Below are 20,012 nucleotides of genomic sequence, written 5' to 3' on the forward strand. Positions count from 1 at the left end.
GGATGAATCTGGAAACCATCATTCTTGGCAAACTGACACAAGAACAGAAAACCAAACACCGTACGTTATCACTCATAGATAAGTGTTGAACAATTAGAACAGGTGGACATAGGTAGGGGAGCATCACACACTGCAGTCAGTGGCGGGGGGAGGGATAAGGGAAGGACAGCGGGGATAGGAAGGGTGGGGAGGGATAATGAGGGGAGAAATACCAGATACAGGTGATGGGGGGATGAAGGCAGCAAACTACCTTGCCATGTATGTACCTATGCAACAACCCTGCATGATCTGCACATGTACCCCAGAACCTAAAATACAATTAAAAAAAAAAGTATAATGCCTGTAAAGGACAATATAAATTGAAATTGATCTGATCTGAAACTGAAAGGAACTGAAAAAATTATACAAGTTGGTATATTGAGGCACAGTTCCTTTCTAATATGACACTGTTTATTCTCCAATTAAAAACTGAGAGAAAAAAATGTTAGTTATTATTATATAAATTACTGGCAGTAGATGTTCAAAATTAGGGACACATGAAATCATCACAGATGAGGCCAAAGCCTAAAAACAAAACCAATTCCTTTGAGAGAAATTACTATGTCAGTGACGTGGTACTTGCTCTGGCATTTAAATTGAGAAAAAGCTAAGAAAGGATGAGAAAAATTTAATAAAGTAAATATATGAAGGACAAAACAAAAATGCCTACAAAAAGCATTTTCTCCAGGGAGTTCAAGCGCTAAAGCTGATTTTAAGCTAAAAACAGCGAATTAATTGGCCCATTCAATGAAGCTGGAAAATAGAAAATATATATATTATTTTAAAAACTTTCACTACCACTATTTTTTTTTTACCTTTCCCCACTAATCTAGGTCCTTCTTTGTTTGTCTGCCCAATAGTAGTCCACTGATATCTAACTAGGAAAAGCAAGAAGGTTACAATCAGCTTTTGTTTGTTTACACTCACCATGTGGACACACAATTTAATGTGAGCTTTCGAAACATTGATGGATAGGTTTGGAAAAAAGGCAGGCTACCTCCTATATCTCTATAACTTTATCTCCAAAATACAGTGCTCCTTCTACTTTGACTTTTATTAAATGTAACCAAAAGGAGAAAATTTTTTCTGCCACAATCACAGGTGTTCACACAACTCCACCAGAGCACCCTCTGTGTTGAGACACATCTGGTATGCCAGAAACAAACTAGGAAGTCATGTGTGGGAGGAAAGAAAATTAAAAGTTGTTAAACATATTTCTTTAGGCATTCAACATAATCTGCTATTCTAATTATTTTCCTGGCATTTATGTAGCTGAGCTAATTATTATACAAACTAGAGTAAAATTTGTAGGCTCTCCCAAAACTTTCCTTTCACCATGCCTTCCATGATGAAATTTGCTTACCCACATATGCCAAATACATATAAACACATTATATGATGAAATTTTCTAATTGGAATATTATGCCTCTGGGTATTATATTATCCTACACTCCTCCAAAATACCCAACCATTTTATGCTTCTTAAGATCTGTCAATAACTGCAAGAGTACTTCCTCAATACTTCCCTTCTAATTGGAGCAATTGTGAAAACGGCACAAAATAATTTATAAATCAAAATGCCAAAATCAATGCCAATAATGAAGACAATATACACACTTTGGCTGTGGGAAATAAAGTGCCTGAAATCCTCGTATTTCCCATAGACTACCAAAGAAGCCAGTATTTACTAATATTAAATTTATTCAAAATTAAAGACTCACAATCTTTTAATGCACATTTTACCTTTAAAAATGTCAGCCAAGAAATATCTTTTTAGTATATTTTTCAAATAATAGTGTACTGAGCCCAGTTGAAAATACAGAAGAACCTTGATCTATTCATGTAATTAGGCATGTGAGGACTGTTTAACAGCTCCCAATTATAAAGCATATATAATATTCAGACACTCATTTAAACTGTTTTACATGTAGTCATCCATTTAATCATCACAAGAACTTTCAAGGTAGATCTCTTAATTAGTATGCCCATTGTGCAGATGAGCAAACTGAAACAAAAGGATGAAGAGCTGAATTTCAACCCAGGCAAATGACTCCTGAGCGCGTAGCAACCACTTGAGCATCATTCCAGGCATACGGTGCCAACTTCTATGCTATTTTCTATATGTCCTCTCTCAGATTCCACTATAACAGATACTTCACATGCCCACAAAGCACAAACATTATGGTGATTCAAGAAAAGTCTGTTTAAGCTGCTCCTGCAGAGAGAAATCATCTTAATTGCAACTCCAAGTATGCTACTGAAACACCTTAAATCTGAATATCTTAAATTGTAATACATAAACTCTTAAACCTACTAGTCTACAATTCCGTACTTTTTTTATCTAAATGGACCTCAACCTACTAAAAGGAAGTGAAACCTGCAAGCATAATAACAGTGAAGGAGAAGGTATGAGTATCAGAAATATTAGAACTATAAATTACTTTTCATTTACCTCTGAATTAAGTACAACTGTCTGTGCAACATGCTCCACAAGGCAAGAAATCTGAAGGAAAAGTCATTACTATGAAGAAAACTTAAATATTCTCTGGGCTTTCATGAGTAAATACCTTAAAAGCTAATATAGAAGATTAAAAAGAGAGATAATCATTGGAAAAATATCTGGAAAACATGAAATAGTGAAACCTAGTAAAAACCTACCTATATGGGTCAACTAAAATTTCTAAGAGAGTTCTGTGATCTGAAATTCTACTTAATTCAAAGTCACAGGAAAATGAAAGCAAAACAAGATCATTTGAATACACCTTTAGATGGTTGAGAATTTATTTATTAAAATACAATGCTGGGTGCTGGCAGAGGTCTAGAGATTAAACAAAGATGGTAAATACAGAGGTAAAAGTCTTCCCCAACTTTCTTTCCTTTAAACTGTGAGAACAATAGCCTGGTCAGAAGAGAACTGGAAAAAGTATTCATCTTCCATTACTGGGAAGTACTCTGAGCACATTCCCATGGTGCCATTACCAGCTATCTAACTCTTCATTTATTTTCCTCTATCGTGAAGAATCAGTTGCCTAGGCTGATTTTGCTACCTTTGCTTTTTCAACTTTATTCAGGAGGATAATGGGAAAATAATTCACGTTACAAGGAAAAGAAATATAAGAACATTGGTTTCAGAATACTAGTATGAAACTGGAATCTAAAGCAAGAGACAAGAAGGTAAGAGAAAGACACTCACTAGAAGGTGAGACACTAAAGGACACTGCTTCTTATGGGTGGGTATGGGGCTGCTCTGCTTGGCCAGACTTGGAAAAGAGGCCCTTCCCTTGGCTCCTGGAGTCTCTCAGAGGGGCTGCTCAGCTAGTCCTGTCTTAGGGTAGGCCCTGAAGCTGAGGGTTGGACCAGGAACTTGCACTTCCACACTTCTCTGTCTATGACTAAATGGCTAAGCTCGATAGGGGACTGTGAAAGGCATAAGAAGCTGGCTTCAGCCTTGGGTCTACTCTGTGTTCTAAAATCTAACATTGTTTATAATAAAGCTATTATTTTGATCTATTTCTCCTTCCTATATTTATTTATTAGTGACTCAGAACACAAAGGGAATGATATTGTAGATAACCTAGAATCCCAACAAATGTAAAACTAATTTGTTGGCTGGTTGCCCAAATTAATATGACATATAGGGATCTATATTTAAAAAGCTTTAAGGAAAAGAAGAAAACTATCCAGAGATATAAAATCTGAGACTGGGAATGGGGAGTGGATCTTTCGCAGCTGAATAGACTTCCAGAGACCGGCTCTGTTGCGAGGCAGATGTGAGTTCCAGCCTAACAGTGTCATAGCTTCCTTTGAGAACTAAGGAACTGGGCCTGGCTCCCCTTATGTGTAAAACGAGGAGGCTGTACCAAACCATTTCTAGGGCACCTACAGGCTCCAGCATTCTATGATGGTATAACTAAAATTAACTAGCTTTGGCAGCACCTTCAAAGTGAAAAATGAAAACTCACATCAGTCCCACATCACAAGACTGAAGTCAGCCAAGAGCCAGAGCCATCTCACTTTAAGAAAAAAAAAAGCTGTTGATCTGCAATAAGTTTAGAAACTGCTGAGGAGGGAAAAAATTACAATAAGGAATTAAAATAGGACATTGACCTCTGTGAAAAGAGAAAAATAAGTGCTGGGCTAAAGGAAAAGTAGCTTCTCTTTGTATTATTTTTCAGATAGATATGTCCTTAGAAATATCATTAATAATATTGAATGTCCAACAGCTTGATGGTGTTAGTCTACTACCAAACCCCAATAAAGTTCCATATTAGCTTGCAGATGAATTACCGCTTTTAGGGTTTATCTGGAATCCAATGTGATACTGTATAGATGCGTTGGGCCAAACTCCATAGAAAATGCCAAGAAACATTTGAGCCAGGCCAAAAAGTACTGAAACATTCCACTGACACAGAACCCACAAGTCAACATGAAGCTTTCACTGGAAGATACAGCCTTTGAGTGAAGTTTTCCAGAGATCCAGCCAAAACTCATAGAATATTGAAAAAAAACTCAAATCTAAAATGGCTCCAAAAGGAGGTTTATATAAGAGGGGAATTATACATGGAAATCTATCATTCAGAGTCAGTGGATTCAACTACTGATTCAGTTACATCAGAAGATTTTAATTCTTCCTGGAAATTCATTACAAATTACAGGTAACCGCAGTCTGAACAGAACTAAAACTTCTATGTATTTTTAAACAAGTCAATTATTTCAATGAGATAAGTACATTATTTCCAGCAGACATATAATTGTTTTCTTGTTCAATTGCATTACATTTGTGTATCCAGGTATAAAATGTTACAAATGGAAAATTACTAAGAAGCAAAGCAGTCATTAGTGTGACTTATAAATGGAGAAAAGTTGTCACAAAAGTTTTATTCTTGCTTTTTTTTAATGTTTCTAAATATGTACATCTTATTATTTTACTCTCTCTCTTTATTTTTTGTTTGTTTTTTGTTTTAGAAACAGGGCCTTTCTGTCACCCAAGCTGGAGGGCAGCAGTGTGATCATAACACACTGCAGCCTCAAATTCCTGGCCTCAAGCAATCCTCCCTCCCATCTCAGCCTCTTGAGTGGCAAGGACTACAGATGTGCAACACTAAGCATAACCTTTGTGTGTGTGTGTGGACACGTGACCATACTATATTGCCCAGGCTGGTCTTGAACCCATGGTCTCAAGCAACCCTCCTGCCTCAGCCTCCCAAAGTGTTGAAACTTCAGCATGCTACCACACCCAACTAATTTTTTACTTCTTGTGAAAAAGAAGGTCACACTGTGTTGTCCAGACTGGTTGCAAACTCTTGGCCTCAAGCAATCATCTGCCTTGGCTTACCAAAGCACTAGGATTACAGGCATGAGCCACCACACCAGTCCTATTTTAATCTCTTATATATCAGATTGCAGAGCAAACAATACAAGCAGATCCCTGTGTCTTTATAACACAGTACATTATACAAATGAAACTAAGAGGTCAGCTGATCAATATGAATGGCTAAATGCCTTCTAAATAAACAAAAATAAAATGAATCCAAGAATACATTATTTAACTTCACAAGAAATCCAGAAATTGGAATCTGTGGAAAATAAAAATAATTTTAAATTATCTCTATCATAAATCAATAGTTTCTAGCTTTACTTTGCAGACAGAAAAACTGTATCTGAAAAGTCTATGTCTGATTCCTGCTGTGACACTATTCTCCAAGAAAATTCTTAACTGTTAGTTGTCCTCAATAAAGAAGCTCTAAAGCAAATTCAAAATAAAAAGAAAGAAAAAAGACCTTAAATAACAAAAAGCAAAATCAGCAGTTTGGTAGTTCAAGGCAGATTGTTTCCAGAAGGAAATTTTACATTGTAGGTGATAAATGATGAAGAATTGTCATGGAGAGTACCCTTGCGCACCAGAAAGTGAGACAATTATAATGATACCCAATATCTAATATAACACATGATTCTAGGGCATAATAAGTTCTATTTGATTAAAAAAATTGTTGGTTATTAGTGCTAATAGTTTAATGCCTCTGAATTAAAGTTTATGATACCTATTCCTGTTTGAAGTTTCTATGTCAAATACATTATATCAACATACATGCACATTTTAAAAATAGAGTTCATAGTTTCTCCAAACTATTTTTGGAAATTCACCATATTTCAAATTGTACAATTAGGAAAAAATGTTAACCATCTATAATTTAGCCATCACATATTAATGAAATACCCCAAACTGACATTGGATATAGCCTAGAATGTGCTATTCAAAACAGAAAGTATTCTTGCATAAATTAAAAATGGATATTGTGATATGTGATGTTAACATATCTAGAAACATACGAGGAGGTGCAAGAGAATTTTGAAAGAAGTATGGTAAACACAGGACCATTTGAGCCACTGATTCCTCCCTTTGTTTTAAATTACATATCAACACTATGAGAATATTTTAGAGTTGGAAGATTTGTAATAGAATAAAATTTCCATAAGAAACAAAACTGCTTTATGGTATTGATATTAAAAGAAAAAATGCTGCTTATATTTTTTTTACAGTTATATTAATTTAATGCTATATAAAGTAGGGTTAGGTCTTCTATAAGGGATTTTCTTTAAAAATCACAACTTTAATATTTTGTGACGAAAATTTTTAGCCTAAAGCTGCTTCTAGACAAGATTTTGTGTTTGATTTATTTAATCTATTATATTTTGATTGATATTAAATTAATAAAACATCAAAAAAAGAGGTATAAAAGATGATTTGCTGTAATGTTTATTTTCTGAAGTTACTCAAGGCCATTTTTGCAGCCCAGAACAATTTTTAGCATATAGATACTTTTCTCCATAACTTCTGAGTTAGTTGTAAGGAATCCTAGAAATTCTTAATCCAGTCTTCTTATTGTTGAAAAAGGAAGTCAAAACCCTAGGAATTAAAATGTCAAACCTCATTCTCTATATCTATCTAAGTGCAAAGTCAAGATTACAGCAAAGAAATCCTAATTCCTGCTTCAGTTTTCCCCTCAACATATTTCTTTTAGAAGGCTTTGTCTCAAGAGGAAAGAGATCTCAAATATCTGAAGTACAACACTTAAAGCTAGGAAAAGACGACTGAGTAAATTGTTGGTTTCATGGAGATTATTTCAGGTGCAAGAGGCTGACAAACCAATGTCAAGAGAACTGTCACCAATTATATTTTTATATACTGTCTCATCTTTCTCCTGTAGTCCCACAATTCCCACCTGAAGAACCTCAGTCAAATCCTTACCTATGCTTGCCTCTCTCATTCCCCTGTAAACTCTGTTCTGTCATATAATTTCTTTTACTGTACTTAGAGATGATTCCAAGATGCAACGTCCAGCCTAACCCACACAAGCTACCTAACTCACTACAGCTGCTGACAGGATTTTCACTTGACTCTCCAATATCACTTTAGAGTCAACAAAATCAAAACCAAATACATTTTCCCTCAAAATTGACCACTCTTTTCAATTTCTCCATTCTTATTCCTAAGTAATTGTTAATTCCTTCCTCACCTCCTATGGCTCCCATACCTAGTCAGTCTCCACATATTGTGTATTAGTCAGGGTTCTCCAGAGAGAGAGAGAGAAAGGGAGACTGATTATAAGGAATTGGCTCACATGATTAAGGGGTCTGGCAAGTCCAAAAGCTGCAGAGCTGAGTTCCCAGTTTACAATCAGAAGCCAGTAGGCTACTGAAGAACCAGTGAGGAATGCCCCAATTTGAAGGCTGTCAGGCAAGATAATTCTCTTTTAATAAGAGAGGTCAGCCTTTTGCTCTATTCAGACATCCAACTAATTGGATAAGGCCTAACCCCATTACAGGGGCAATCTTCTTTACACAGTCTACTGATTACAATGTTAATCTCATCTAAAATCACCCTCACAGAATCACTCAAAGTAATGTTTGACCAAATATCTGGGCAACCTGTGGCCCAGTTTAGTTGACACAAGAAATTAACTATCACACTATGGTTTTATTTTTCAAAAGTTTCGCACCCTTTTCTCCAGTCTCACTTTCTTCTCGGTATAGGTCCTTATGATATAAAACAACTCAGCCCCACACCCCTACAACCTTTAGTTCAGGCATCACTGGGTATGCTGTGGACACATTTATTTTCAGAAATGCTTTTTATCTTGCCATCTCTGTTCTACTCCTTAACTTATAATGACACCTTACTCTGAATAGATCCAATTCTTTTTCTAATAATATATTGCTTTATATAATCCAGCACCATTTGGCCTACTGACCTTTTTCTTCCATCACTCTCATAATTCAGAACTTCTATTATAACTTGCCAATAGCCTAAATATCTTGTCAGCTACCAATGCCTATTCTCCCCTCAACATACTTCCTTCTCTCAAAGCACTGTACATTGTTCTTTGCCCATCCCAATCTCATCCATTGCCCAAGTTTGTCTGAAGCTTCACCTCCTTCTTGAAATTTCCCCATTCTCCAAAGCATATATATCATTTAATTTCATAATCCTCATGTGTACATAAACAAAACCACTGTTCCTCTACACTATTCTGTCTTGCTCTCTAATTTATTAAGATTGTATATCCCTCTTTCTTGTGTCTCCAATCTTACCCCACTGCCTCCAAATGTACACCTTCTATTCATCTTGGGCTGAAAAGCTTTGAATCTGTGATGTCCCAGGCACTCAGCAAGGCAATGGATATATAAAGAGATATTACTCTCAAGAAACTTGCAGTCTTATGTAAGAGATGGATAAATATTCAAATAATTATGGAGGAATGTAAGGCATGCTAAAACAGTGGTAGATACAAGGCCTTAATGGAATTTAGAGAATATAACAAAGGGAGAAAATAGGTTATCCTGGTAGAATGATGTGGTAGAGAATAAATTAACAGGAGGAAGAGAGAAAAAGGCATTTCAAGTATTGAGAATAACCAATGCAAAGGAATAGGGATGATGATGAACATAATATATGTGTTCCCGCTATGAGGAAACATTTACACACAATGGCAAACATATTGATATAAAGAATGAGGGCCCATATACAATATGGCTGCAAAAAAAAACAGGATTTAATTCATCAGAGGAATCTCTGAGTAACAGGTGGAGAACCCCAGAAGCAAAAATGTCTATAACAGGGAAAATGCTAAGTCCATGAATTGAGTAGGGCTGAGGAGAAGCAGGCCCAGCTGGAGCATGAAGCCAAACCACTTCTGACCAAGGACAGTGGGACCCCCTAGAGTATAGGTACAATTGTGTTTGTCCCTTATCCCTGATCCTAAAGAACAAAAGATTTTTCAGAAATTGTTCAGCAACAAACGTCAACTCATCTGGCAGCAAAAATTGACCTACACAGATATGAGTTTATTTAACATTTTTATTTATCTCATTTAAGTTTAAGATATATGAATTTCACTGCAGAAATATTACTGTTTTTATTACAGGGAGCCATCCCAGACCCCATAAAAGGTTACAGGTAATATGGAGGTATATGGTCCTTTTGAAAACATAATACATTTTTTAAATCATACTCCCTTTTTAAAATATGATAAATTCTCAATTCCAAAATGCACCTCAACTAGGGTTTTAGATAAAAATATGGAAATCTTAGGTTTTGAGGTTCCACAGAATCTGTCAGATATACAAAGATATACACTTTTCTTTTCTATTGTCCAAAAAAGGTTTCAGAGTCCATGGGTGATCCATTTAGAATTGTTGTTTCAGATAGAGAATGTGTTTTCAGTGTCCCATACTTCCTATTATTGACAGCTTTTGTGATCAGTGGCAAATTTTATTTTATTTAAATAATATTAGTTAAAATAACCTGACCATCATAAACTCTTAAAGCAACCTGCCCTCCTTATAATGCCAAGAACAACACACACACACACACACACACACACACACACACACACACACCCCTATAAAGCAACATTCCCTTCACCTCCTATAACCTTAATAGATAGTTTTCTGGAATTGTCTATTCAAATAGAAAATTAATTTCCATGCACAGCTGGAAATACCACATTGGCAAGCAAGGAAAACATCAAACGCCAGTAGATTAAATAACAAGTGGAAGAACTATAAAGACCAAACAAAACAAAATTTGCTCGGTAAGATGGTCATATGAGAACAGCTGTTTGCCTGTTTATTTAATGTATGAATACATTTTTAAAATGAAGTTGCAATCATCATGGCAGCATTTCATCCAGAGAAATAATTAGTGGATTAGATCATTGAAGAAGCATTCCTGTTGCTGTGGGAAAAAAGCAAAGGTTAGCATCTCCCTTGTTAAGAATGAAAGAGGCCTTCAGGCCTATTTTCATAGCACCTACCATGTTTTTTTTCAGTTTGGGATAATGGGAAATTGCTGGCAATGGACAGTGGTAAGAGTGGCAAATGATGAGAATGTACTTAATGACACTAAAGTGCACACTCAAAATGTGTTACAATAGTAAAATTTAACCACAATGAAAAAGATTAATTTCAATCGGATAGAAAAAAAGTCTTATAAATCAATAATAAAACAGAACAGTCTAAAAGAAAAATAGGCAAAGGACACAAACAAATTTGAAATGGGGGAAGAAAATCCTACAGAGACTTGGAAAAATGTTCAAAACTACTAATAAACAAGAATGCAAGTAGAAACGATACAAAATATCATGTTGAATCACCATAATTAGCAAAGATTTAAAATATTGACATTTAATAAAGAAGCAGTTTTTCTAGACCCACTAATAAGATCAGGCTGTGCTTATACATCTCCATTCTTTGTCTTGGACCTACCTAACAGGTGTCCCTTTCTGCAGTGACAGCCATCAAGAAAAATCAGGCTCACGATGCCATTTGGAGACTATTCCCTGATGCTGGTAACCACTTCAGGCGATAAGTAACATGGAAAATACTCAATTAAGAAGCAAAGTAAAAGCAGAATAATATGCTTTGCATAAATACTTTTAAAACAAAAAAGAGAGAAAACAGAACACCACCTTCAGGAACTGCCAGGCAGAAAGGCAAACAAGAAGCATACCTCCATCAACTTGCAAAGCAGAACTAACACTGTATATATAGCATCAAGGAGAAAGTTCAATAAAACTAATGTGTTATAAAAGCAAATATAGAAAAAATTATTATAGGTGAACTTTATCATTGTAGAACTTCCTAATGAGTGAAAGTTGCAGTTCAAGACATTAGGAACATTTCTAGATAAAGAATAACAGACTTCCAAAGTAGTATGTTGTGTTATAAAGCATGGTGCTACATCTCTTTTATCTTTGATAAACAAAACCCCCTTTTACCTCAGCAAATCTCCCTGTACACCCAAGCAAAGGGGGAGATCAATTTAATTGTATGACTAATTCATTTCTCATAAAAGAAGAAGCAAGTGGCTGGCAAAATACCGGTACAAAGTAGGAGCTCAATAAATATTTGTTGAACTGAACTGAAACAAATGATAGACGCTAATAATGACTGCCTTGTATCAATTGATGAAATGTACTACATTATTGTTCCACCTTTTCATCTGACTTTACCTAAGATAACTGATTTTTATCTCAAGAGAGAGCTGTAAATACTTCATTCTTTCCCCGTTGGTATTACAAGCACCAACTACCCACCCAATATGGTACTCAGAGACTCAGCAGAAATCTCTCCAGAATCAGCCAGAATCAGCATCTTTGATCCAATTGTTGGTCACAAAAATAGAGGAATTTTAAGCATGGGTGAAAAATTGTAAAGGATACATTGGTAATTAAACAGATTCTAACAAGAGACCAGATAATAGATAAGCTGCCTCAAGGAGACCCACTCAAATAAAATGGGAGCCATCTATCAGTTTCCTCATCTGTAAAATGAGAGAAACACTCAATCAGTGGCTTTTAAGCTTTTTCAAAGGCTACTCACACTGAGAAACACATTTCATAATAAATACAATGCATACACACACACACACACACATATAAACATGCTTATCCATATAAAACTCAAGCAGTCTCATAAATTAATACTAAATCTTACAAGTGTATGCACTCTGGCATGTTGTATTATAGCCCATTCTATTCCATTCCTGAACTGCAATCTATTAAGTTGCTTTCATGAGCACTGGATTAGATGATTGCTTTGCAGTTCATTAAAAGAAAAATAATGATTCTACTTAGAAACAATCTAAAAACACCTGCCACTCCCAAATACTATTTCCTTAATGACATTTCCAAAGAAAATTCCAGAGTGAAATGATATAAACCCTAAAACATCTTTACCTTCCCTTCTCCTCACAGTAAATACCCATGATTCCTCCCACTCCACAGCTTTAGCAGTGATTTTCCCAGAATGCATGACTATTACCAAATCTGGCAACATAAGTGAGCACAAGACCTTTTGCAATAAAAGGTAAACATCTACCAAGGGAATCCCCTTTTATCCATAACAAAGTGCATTTGAATCTTTATAAACTACAGGCAATAATAGCTAAGCGAAAGTGAGAATGATATGCAGCAGCAGCAAGCCACATCAATTTAATTTTAATTAAATGAAAGACATTTCTAAGAAGTTGCATTCTCCCTGCCAAATATAAACGATTTGCTTCCTAAAATATATATATATATATATATATTTTTTTTTTTTAACTTTCTAGATTAGCATTTACTGTCACTTACAGATTTTCTTAAACAACTGACTTCTACTGTGACACCCACCCTGGTTCATCCTACCACATTTCCAGGAATGTACAGGTATGACTGGTGAAAAATGACTTGACTTTTGAGCCAAACAACTCACAATCACAACTGGGTTTTGTTTTTTTTTTCTAGCACATAGCTGAGAAAAGGCCTTATGTCTTCTCATCATAGCTTAAAAAGCACCAACAACATCTTAAGGGCAGAAATACAGTCTTGACATAGAATCTAACAGTATTTGTGCCTATCAGTGATTTCAAAATGCTTTATTCTAAATCTTTTCTCAGTTTCCAAGTTTACAGGGCAAAGAAGAAATTAATGAATTTGGATATTTTAATCATGATAGTTTATAAAATGTAAAGCCACAAATTTATAAGTTTTAAAAACATTTCAATTCAAAAGTATCAAAGAAATACAAATGTCAAAAAAATTAAATTCATTGTCATCTTGTAATCAAAGAATTCTGCGTAGTTTACAAACTTAGCAGGCCACATTTTTATTTTTAATTTTTGAACTACTAATTCTGGAGGAAAAACAAACACCATTAACCTCCTCTTCAGTCACTAGCTGTCTGTACCATGTGTGTTTATCGCTTCCTGCCACGAGGAAATACATTTGAAACAAGAATGATATTTAAAGAGAGTTCTCTAGGTTCCTCTAAAATCATTCTTTCAGGAATTGAGAAACAGTGTAAAGCAAAATGATTAAATTATGATACAGAATGATAAGACTATGCAGAAAACCTTCTTATTACATTATTTCATCCAGTGCTTACCAGGTCTGCAAAGATTATTTAATGAATAAACTGAGCTTAGTCAAGTTAAGTAACTTTTCTTCACCCACACAGATAACAAACAGCAATATATTCTCTCTTCCTTATGATTTTCTTAATAACATTTTCTTTTGTAGAGCTTACTTTAAGAATACAGTATATAAAACATACAACATAAAATAAAGTGTTCAACAGTGGTTTATATTATCAGTAAGGCTTCTAGTCAACAGCAGGCTATTAATGGTGTAAGTTTTCAGGGAGACAAAAAGCTGTACATGAATTTTCCACTTGGGGCTAGAGATGCCACCCTTAACCCTTGTGTTGTTCAAAAGTTAACTATAGTTTGATGCCTGTAATTCTAAAAGTGTTATCACTTAATAGTATTCAACAAGTATTATTGGTTATAGGAAGTAAACTTTTGATAGTGGATGAAATCCATGAGATAAATAATATTCTGCATGCTTTACAAAAGTAAAAGATGATAATTTGTCTAAGATCACAAAGTAAGGAAGTGAGAGAGATTAAATTTAAATGTGAGTCTACCTAGTTTCCAAGAACCAAAGGCAACAAGAGGCTCTCTAACTGCCTCTTCAAGAGTGTGCCCAGAACAGCACTCCCCACCAACAAACAGAGTAGCCCCAAGAGCAGGTGCAACACACACAGCACAAACAACCCCTCTGTGTATAATGGATGACTAATGCCTGAATACTTGTATAATGTTGCAGGTCAGGGGGCTACTTATAAGCACATATTCCAGCCTTGCCTGTCCCATTTGGAGAAGGAGAGCATCCCACCCAATGAGACAGTGGAGCTGCTGATTTCACAGCCAAAATATGACTATAATTGCCAAAAATATTTTATAATGATGAGTAACAGGAGACTAATGGAGAAGGCATACTTAAAATATTAAACCAATATGGATTAAAACAGTATTTTAATGTTGAAGTAAATCAAGGTAGAATGGTGAGACAATCATTTTAGTTTCCTTCGGCTTTGAGACAGTCAGGATTACCTAGTGATCATCAAGGATGTAGTAAAATATTAAGGACACACATCTATTCTTGTACTATATATAATGGGCATTTAAATAAACATATTGCAGGTGATGGATAGAAGGGTGGATGGATGGATGCAGAAAGGTAAGAAAGAATGAATTAGTATTCACATTACTTGGTCACATTCAGAATGTATAATTAAAAATCTTATTTTACTTACTAGTTTTAAAATGATTTCCTCATCTTCCAATTAAACAACTATCCAACTTTACTTCTGAGCCTAATTTGTACAACAGCAAACAGGTCTGGATTTCTTGTTTTTATAAATAAAACAACTGTATGCTACTATTTCATTTGCAATTATTTAGACTGTGATTTCAGAGAAATACTTAAGAGAAATAAAATATTTAATATTTTAAAATAAAATAATTACTATATAATATTTTCTTCTCAGCAATTTTATTTGTCTCAAATTCTTTTTAAATAAAAATATTTAACTTAAAATATTTAAATATTAAAATAGTTAATATATTTAATACTTTTGTATAGCTTGGCAAAGTATTTCAAATAGTTTGATATTTTTATGTAAATAAAAATAATTAAAATATTCAAATATTTAAAATAAAATATTCTATTTTAAATACTTAATAAGATATTTTAAATCAAGCTGCCAATAACCTTCTTCACAGAAATGGAAAAAACCACCTTAAACTTCATATGGAACCAAAAGAGAGCCTGCACAGCCAAGTCAATTCTAAGCAAAAAGAACAAAACTGGAGGCATCACACTACCTGACTTCAAACTATACTGCAAGACTACAGTAGTCAAAACAGCACGGTACTGATACTAAAACAGAGATATAGACCAATGGAACAGAACAGAGGCCTCAGAGGCAATGCCACACATCTACAACAATCTGATCTTTGACAAACCTGACAAAAACAAGCAATGGGGAAAAAAATTCCCTGTTTAATAAATGGTGTTGGGAAAACTGGCTAGCCATGTGCAGAAAGCAGAAACTGAACCCCTCCTGACATCTTACACTAAAATTAACTCCAGATGGATTAAAGACTTAAACATAAGACCTAATACCATAAAAATCCTAGAAGAAAATCAAGGCAAAACCATTCAGGACATAGACATAGGCAAGGACTTCATGACTAAAACACCAAAAGCATTGGCAACAAAAGCCAAAATAGACAAATGGGACCTAATCAAACTCCACAGCTTCTGCACAGCAAAAGAAACAATCATTAGAGTGAATAGGCAACCAAAAGAATGGGAAAAAATTTTTGCAATCTACTCATCTGACAAAGGGCTAATATCCAGAATCTACAAAGAACTCAAACAGATTTACAAGAAAAAAACAAGCCCATTCAAAAGTGGGTGAAAGATATAAACAGACACTTTACAAAAGAAGACATATATGAGGCCAACAAACATATGAAAAAAAATGCTCATCATCACTGGTCATTAGAGAAATGCAAATCAAAACTACATTGAGATACCATCTCATACCACTTAGAATGGTGATCATTAAAATATCTGGAGACAACAGATGCTGGAGAGGATGTGGAGAAATAGGAACACTTTTACACTGTTGGTGGGAGTGTAAATTAGTTGAACCATTGTGGAAGACAGTGTGGTGATTCCTCAAGGACCTAGAAATAGAAATTCCATTTGACCCAACAATCCCATTACTGGATATATATCCAAAGGATTATAAATCATTCTATTATAAGGATACATGCACACAAATGTTCATTGCGGCACTGTTTGCAATAGCGAAGACTTGGGACCAACCCAAATGCCCAACAATCTTGCATGTTCTTCACATGTACCCCAAAACCTAAAACGCAATTAAAAATATACATATATATGTGTGTGTGTGTGTGTGTGTGTGTGTGTGTAAAAAGAATGTGGGACAAACATTTCTGAGAAGAAAAAATCTGTAAATACATACTGTAATAATACAAGCAATTCTAAAAACTGAGTAATTTTACTTAATAAGAGTGAAAATTGGGAAAAGAGAAAAGCAACAATCTTTATTTTAATATGCTATTTAATAGGTATTTCAATGATAGTGTAGAAAGTTTTATAGAAACCTTTCCACTCCTTATTTTCTGGTCATTATTTTCCTCTTGCTTCATAATCTTATGGTTAATGCCTTTTATCTTATAATACTGGGCATCTTTTTATAAGCCAGTTTATACTTACAATTTTTTGACTAATAATGTGTATATCAGGATACAGCCCCATTGTAACTTGAGAAACATCTGTATAATTTTTGGTGAAGGCAAGTCATCTATGCATGTACATGTGTGTCCCTAACCCTACACACACATATTCGAACACACAAATACCCATAATCATTTATGTACATATATACACATATTTAAGTATATGCAATTAAACATACAATTATATATGTATATCTATCTATGTAAACAAGTCCAAAATTGGCCAATTTATGTATCAGTTAAACAACTTATTTACAGCTGGGCATGGAGACTCATGCCTGTAATCTCAGCATTTTGGGAGGCTAAGGCAGGTGGATCACCTGGGGTCAGGAGTCTGAGACCAGCCTGGGCAACATGGTGAAACCCCATCTTTACTAAAAATACAAAACAAATTTGCTGGGCATGATGGCAGGTACCTGTAATCCCAGCCAGTCAGGAGGCTGAGAAAGGAGAATCACTTGAACCCAGGAGGCAGAGGTTGCAGTGAGCTGAGATTGTGTCACTGCACTCCAGCCTGAGCAACAAGAGCAAAACTCTGTCTCAAAAAAAAAAAAAAAGAGGGGAAAAAAAAGACACAAGTTATTTACAAGTTAAACCCTTTTGTATGTTTCACATTGTGCTCACATAAAAATATCTCATGCTCTTATAAATGTGAGAAAACCACTTCTTTGGAGGATTCAATTTAATTAATGTGTCTTCGGGATTTTTAGCACTTAGTTTGCACCTCAGTAATGCATCAAAATGGGTGGCTGGGAGGTCTCAGATATGATGAAGTGTCATTATGTCAGGTGACACTGGCTGACTTCAACACACAGCACTAGTGAGAGACCTAGGATGGTCACAGGCATGTACCTGTGTTCTAGGTCTTTGGGAGGAACACCAGTTTTACCACACCCAACAAGGCTCTGTGAATCCTTGAGGATCCTGGCTCAGTATGGTCAAGTGGGGCCTGAAAACTTGCATAGTAATAAGCCCCAGGTGATTTTTTTTTTTTATTTCTTCTTAAAAAAAAAAAAAGAACAGGATACATGTGCAGAATGTTCAGGCTTGTTACATAGGTATACATGTGCCATGGTGGTTTGCTCTACCTACTGACCCACCCTCTAAGCACCCTCCCTTCATTTCCACCACACTCTAACAGACACTGGAGTGTGCTGTTCCCCTCTCTGTGTCCATGTGTTCTCAATGTTCAACTCCCACTTACGAGTGAGAACATGCGATGTTTGGGTTTCTGTCCCTGTGTTAGTTTGCTGAGGACCATGGCTTCCAGCTTCATCCAAGTCCCTATAAAAGACATGATCTCATTCCGTTTTATGACTGCATAGTATTCCATCATATGTATGTACCACATTTTTTTTAGCTATTCTGTCAGTGATGGGCATTTGGGGTGATTCCATGTCTTTACTGTTATAAACAGTACTGCAATAAACATACTTGTACATATGTCCTTATAGTAGAATGGTTTATATTCCTTTGAGTATATACCCAGTAATGGGATTCCTGGGTCAAATGGTATTTCTGGTTCTAGATCCTTGAGGAATCACCATGCTGTCTTACACAATGGTTGAACTAATTTACATTCCCACCAACATTGTAATAGCGTTCCTATTTCTCCAAAGCCTCACAAGCATCTATTGTTTCCTGACTAATCACCATTCTAACTGGCAGGACATGGTATCTCATTGTGGTTTTGATTTGCATTTCTCTGATGATCAGTGATGTTGGGCTTTTTCTCATGTATTTTTTGGCCACATAAATGTCTTCTTTGGAGAAGTTTCTGTTTATATCTTTTGCTCACTTTTTGATGGGGTTGTCTTTTTCTTGTAAATATGTTTAAGTCCCCTGTAAATTTTGGATATTAGCCCTTTGTCAGATGAGTAGATTGCAAAAATTTTCTGTAGGTTTCCTATTCACTCTGATGATTGTTTCTTTTGCTTTGCAGAAGCTCTTTAGTTTAATTAGATCCCATTTGTCAATTGTGGCTTTTGTTGCAATTGCTTTTGACATTTTTGTCATGAAATCTTTGCTCATGCCTATGTCCTGAATGATATTGTCTAGTTTTTCTTCTTGGGTTTTTATGGTTTGGGGTTTTACATTTAAAAGTCTTTAATCCATTTTGAGTTAATTTTTGTATGAGGTATAAGGAAGGGATCCAGTTTCAGTATTCTGCATATGGCTAGCCAGTTTTCCCAGTGCCATTTATTAAGTAGAGAATCCTTTCCCCATTGTTTGTTTTTGTCAGATTGTCAAAGATCCGATTATTGTAGATGTGTGGTGTTATTTCTTAGTTCTCTGTTCTGCTCCATTGGTCTATATATCTGTTTTGGTACCAGTACCATGATGTTTTGGTTACAGTAGCCTTGTAACATAGCTTGAAGTCAGGTCATGTAATCCCTCCAGCTTTGTTCTTTTTGCTTAGGATTGTCATACATATACAGGGTCATCTTTGATTTCATATAAAATTTAGTTTTTTTCTAAATCTGTGAAGAATGTCAATGATAGTTTGATGGAAACAGCATTGAATCTATAAATTACTTTAGCCCATGTTATTCTTATCAGACAAGCCTGGGAAACACCAATTTTATGCACAGGAAGGCACACACTGCAGAAGAAAGTTGAAAGTATGGTTTGCCCTATACCCTGGACTGTAGGAATACCTTGTGATTACTGACAATTTCTGTAGGCCATGGCAAGCCATGGAAGGTTTTCAAGACATGACATAATTAGATTTGTGCTTTAGTAAGATTCACTAGGCAACACTGTATGGATTAGGCTGAATGGAGCAGAGAGTGAAAGTAGACTAGTTGTAAGCCTACTACATTAGCAGTAGCAAGAAATAATGAGTGCCAAAGATTGGCAACAAAAATGGAAGATAAGATTCATCAAGATTGAAACAGATTTGATGTGGAGGGGAGTAGAATAAGAGTTTTAAAGATGGTGCCATGGTTTTAACCACAGGTGACTAAGAAAATATCTGTGATGTTCATAGAAAGAAGAAAGTCAAAAGGACTAGATTGAGTGAAGTATGAATAAATGAATTAACAAATAAATGGTCACAAAAAAAGTCACTTGCTTTAAAAGAAGATAGGATGGGGTTTTAATCCCATTTCTACTTTCTCCTTGCTATGATGTGCCAGACATGCCTCTTAAACTCTCTGACTCTCAGTATCCTCATTTATAAGTATGTCAGTAAAACCTATGTTACAGGATTGCTGTGAAGATTCAATGAGATTATATGTAACACTTTGTCCACATTAGGTGCTTAATAGGCAATTTCACTTTTGCTTGCCTTCATTTTCACTGACTTTTATTT

The 20,012-nt window shown here is 35.2% G+C and overlaps 1 protein-coding gene and 1 pseudogene across 17 annotated transcripts in view; one reads left to right on the forward strand and one right to left on the reverse strand.

The window, feature by feature from the left end:
- Positions 1 to 20,012, reverse strand: part of HDAC9 (histone deacetylase 9) — a 959,772-nt gene that overhangs the window by 833,658 nt on the left and 106,102 nt on the right. The window lies entirely within an intron of this gene.
- LOC118144005 (U6atac minor spliceosomal RNA) lies at positions 10,274 to 10,366 on the forward strand (annotated as a pseudogene).

Source organism: Callithrix jacchus, chromosome 11 (assembly GCF_049354715.1).
Source record: "Callithrix jacchus isolate 240 chromosome 11, calJac240_pri, whole genome shotgun sequence".
Taxonomy (NCBI): Eukaryota; Metazoa; Chordata; class Mammalia; order Primates; family Cebidae; genus Callithrix; species Callithrix jacchus.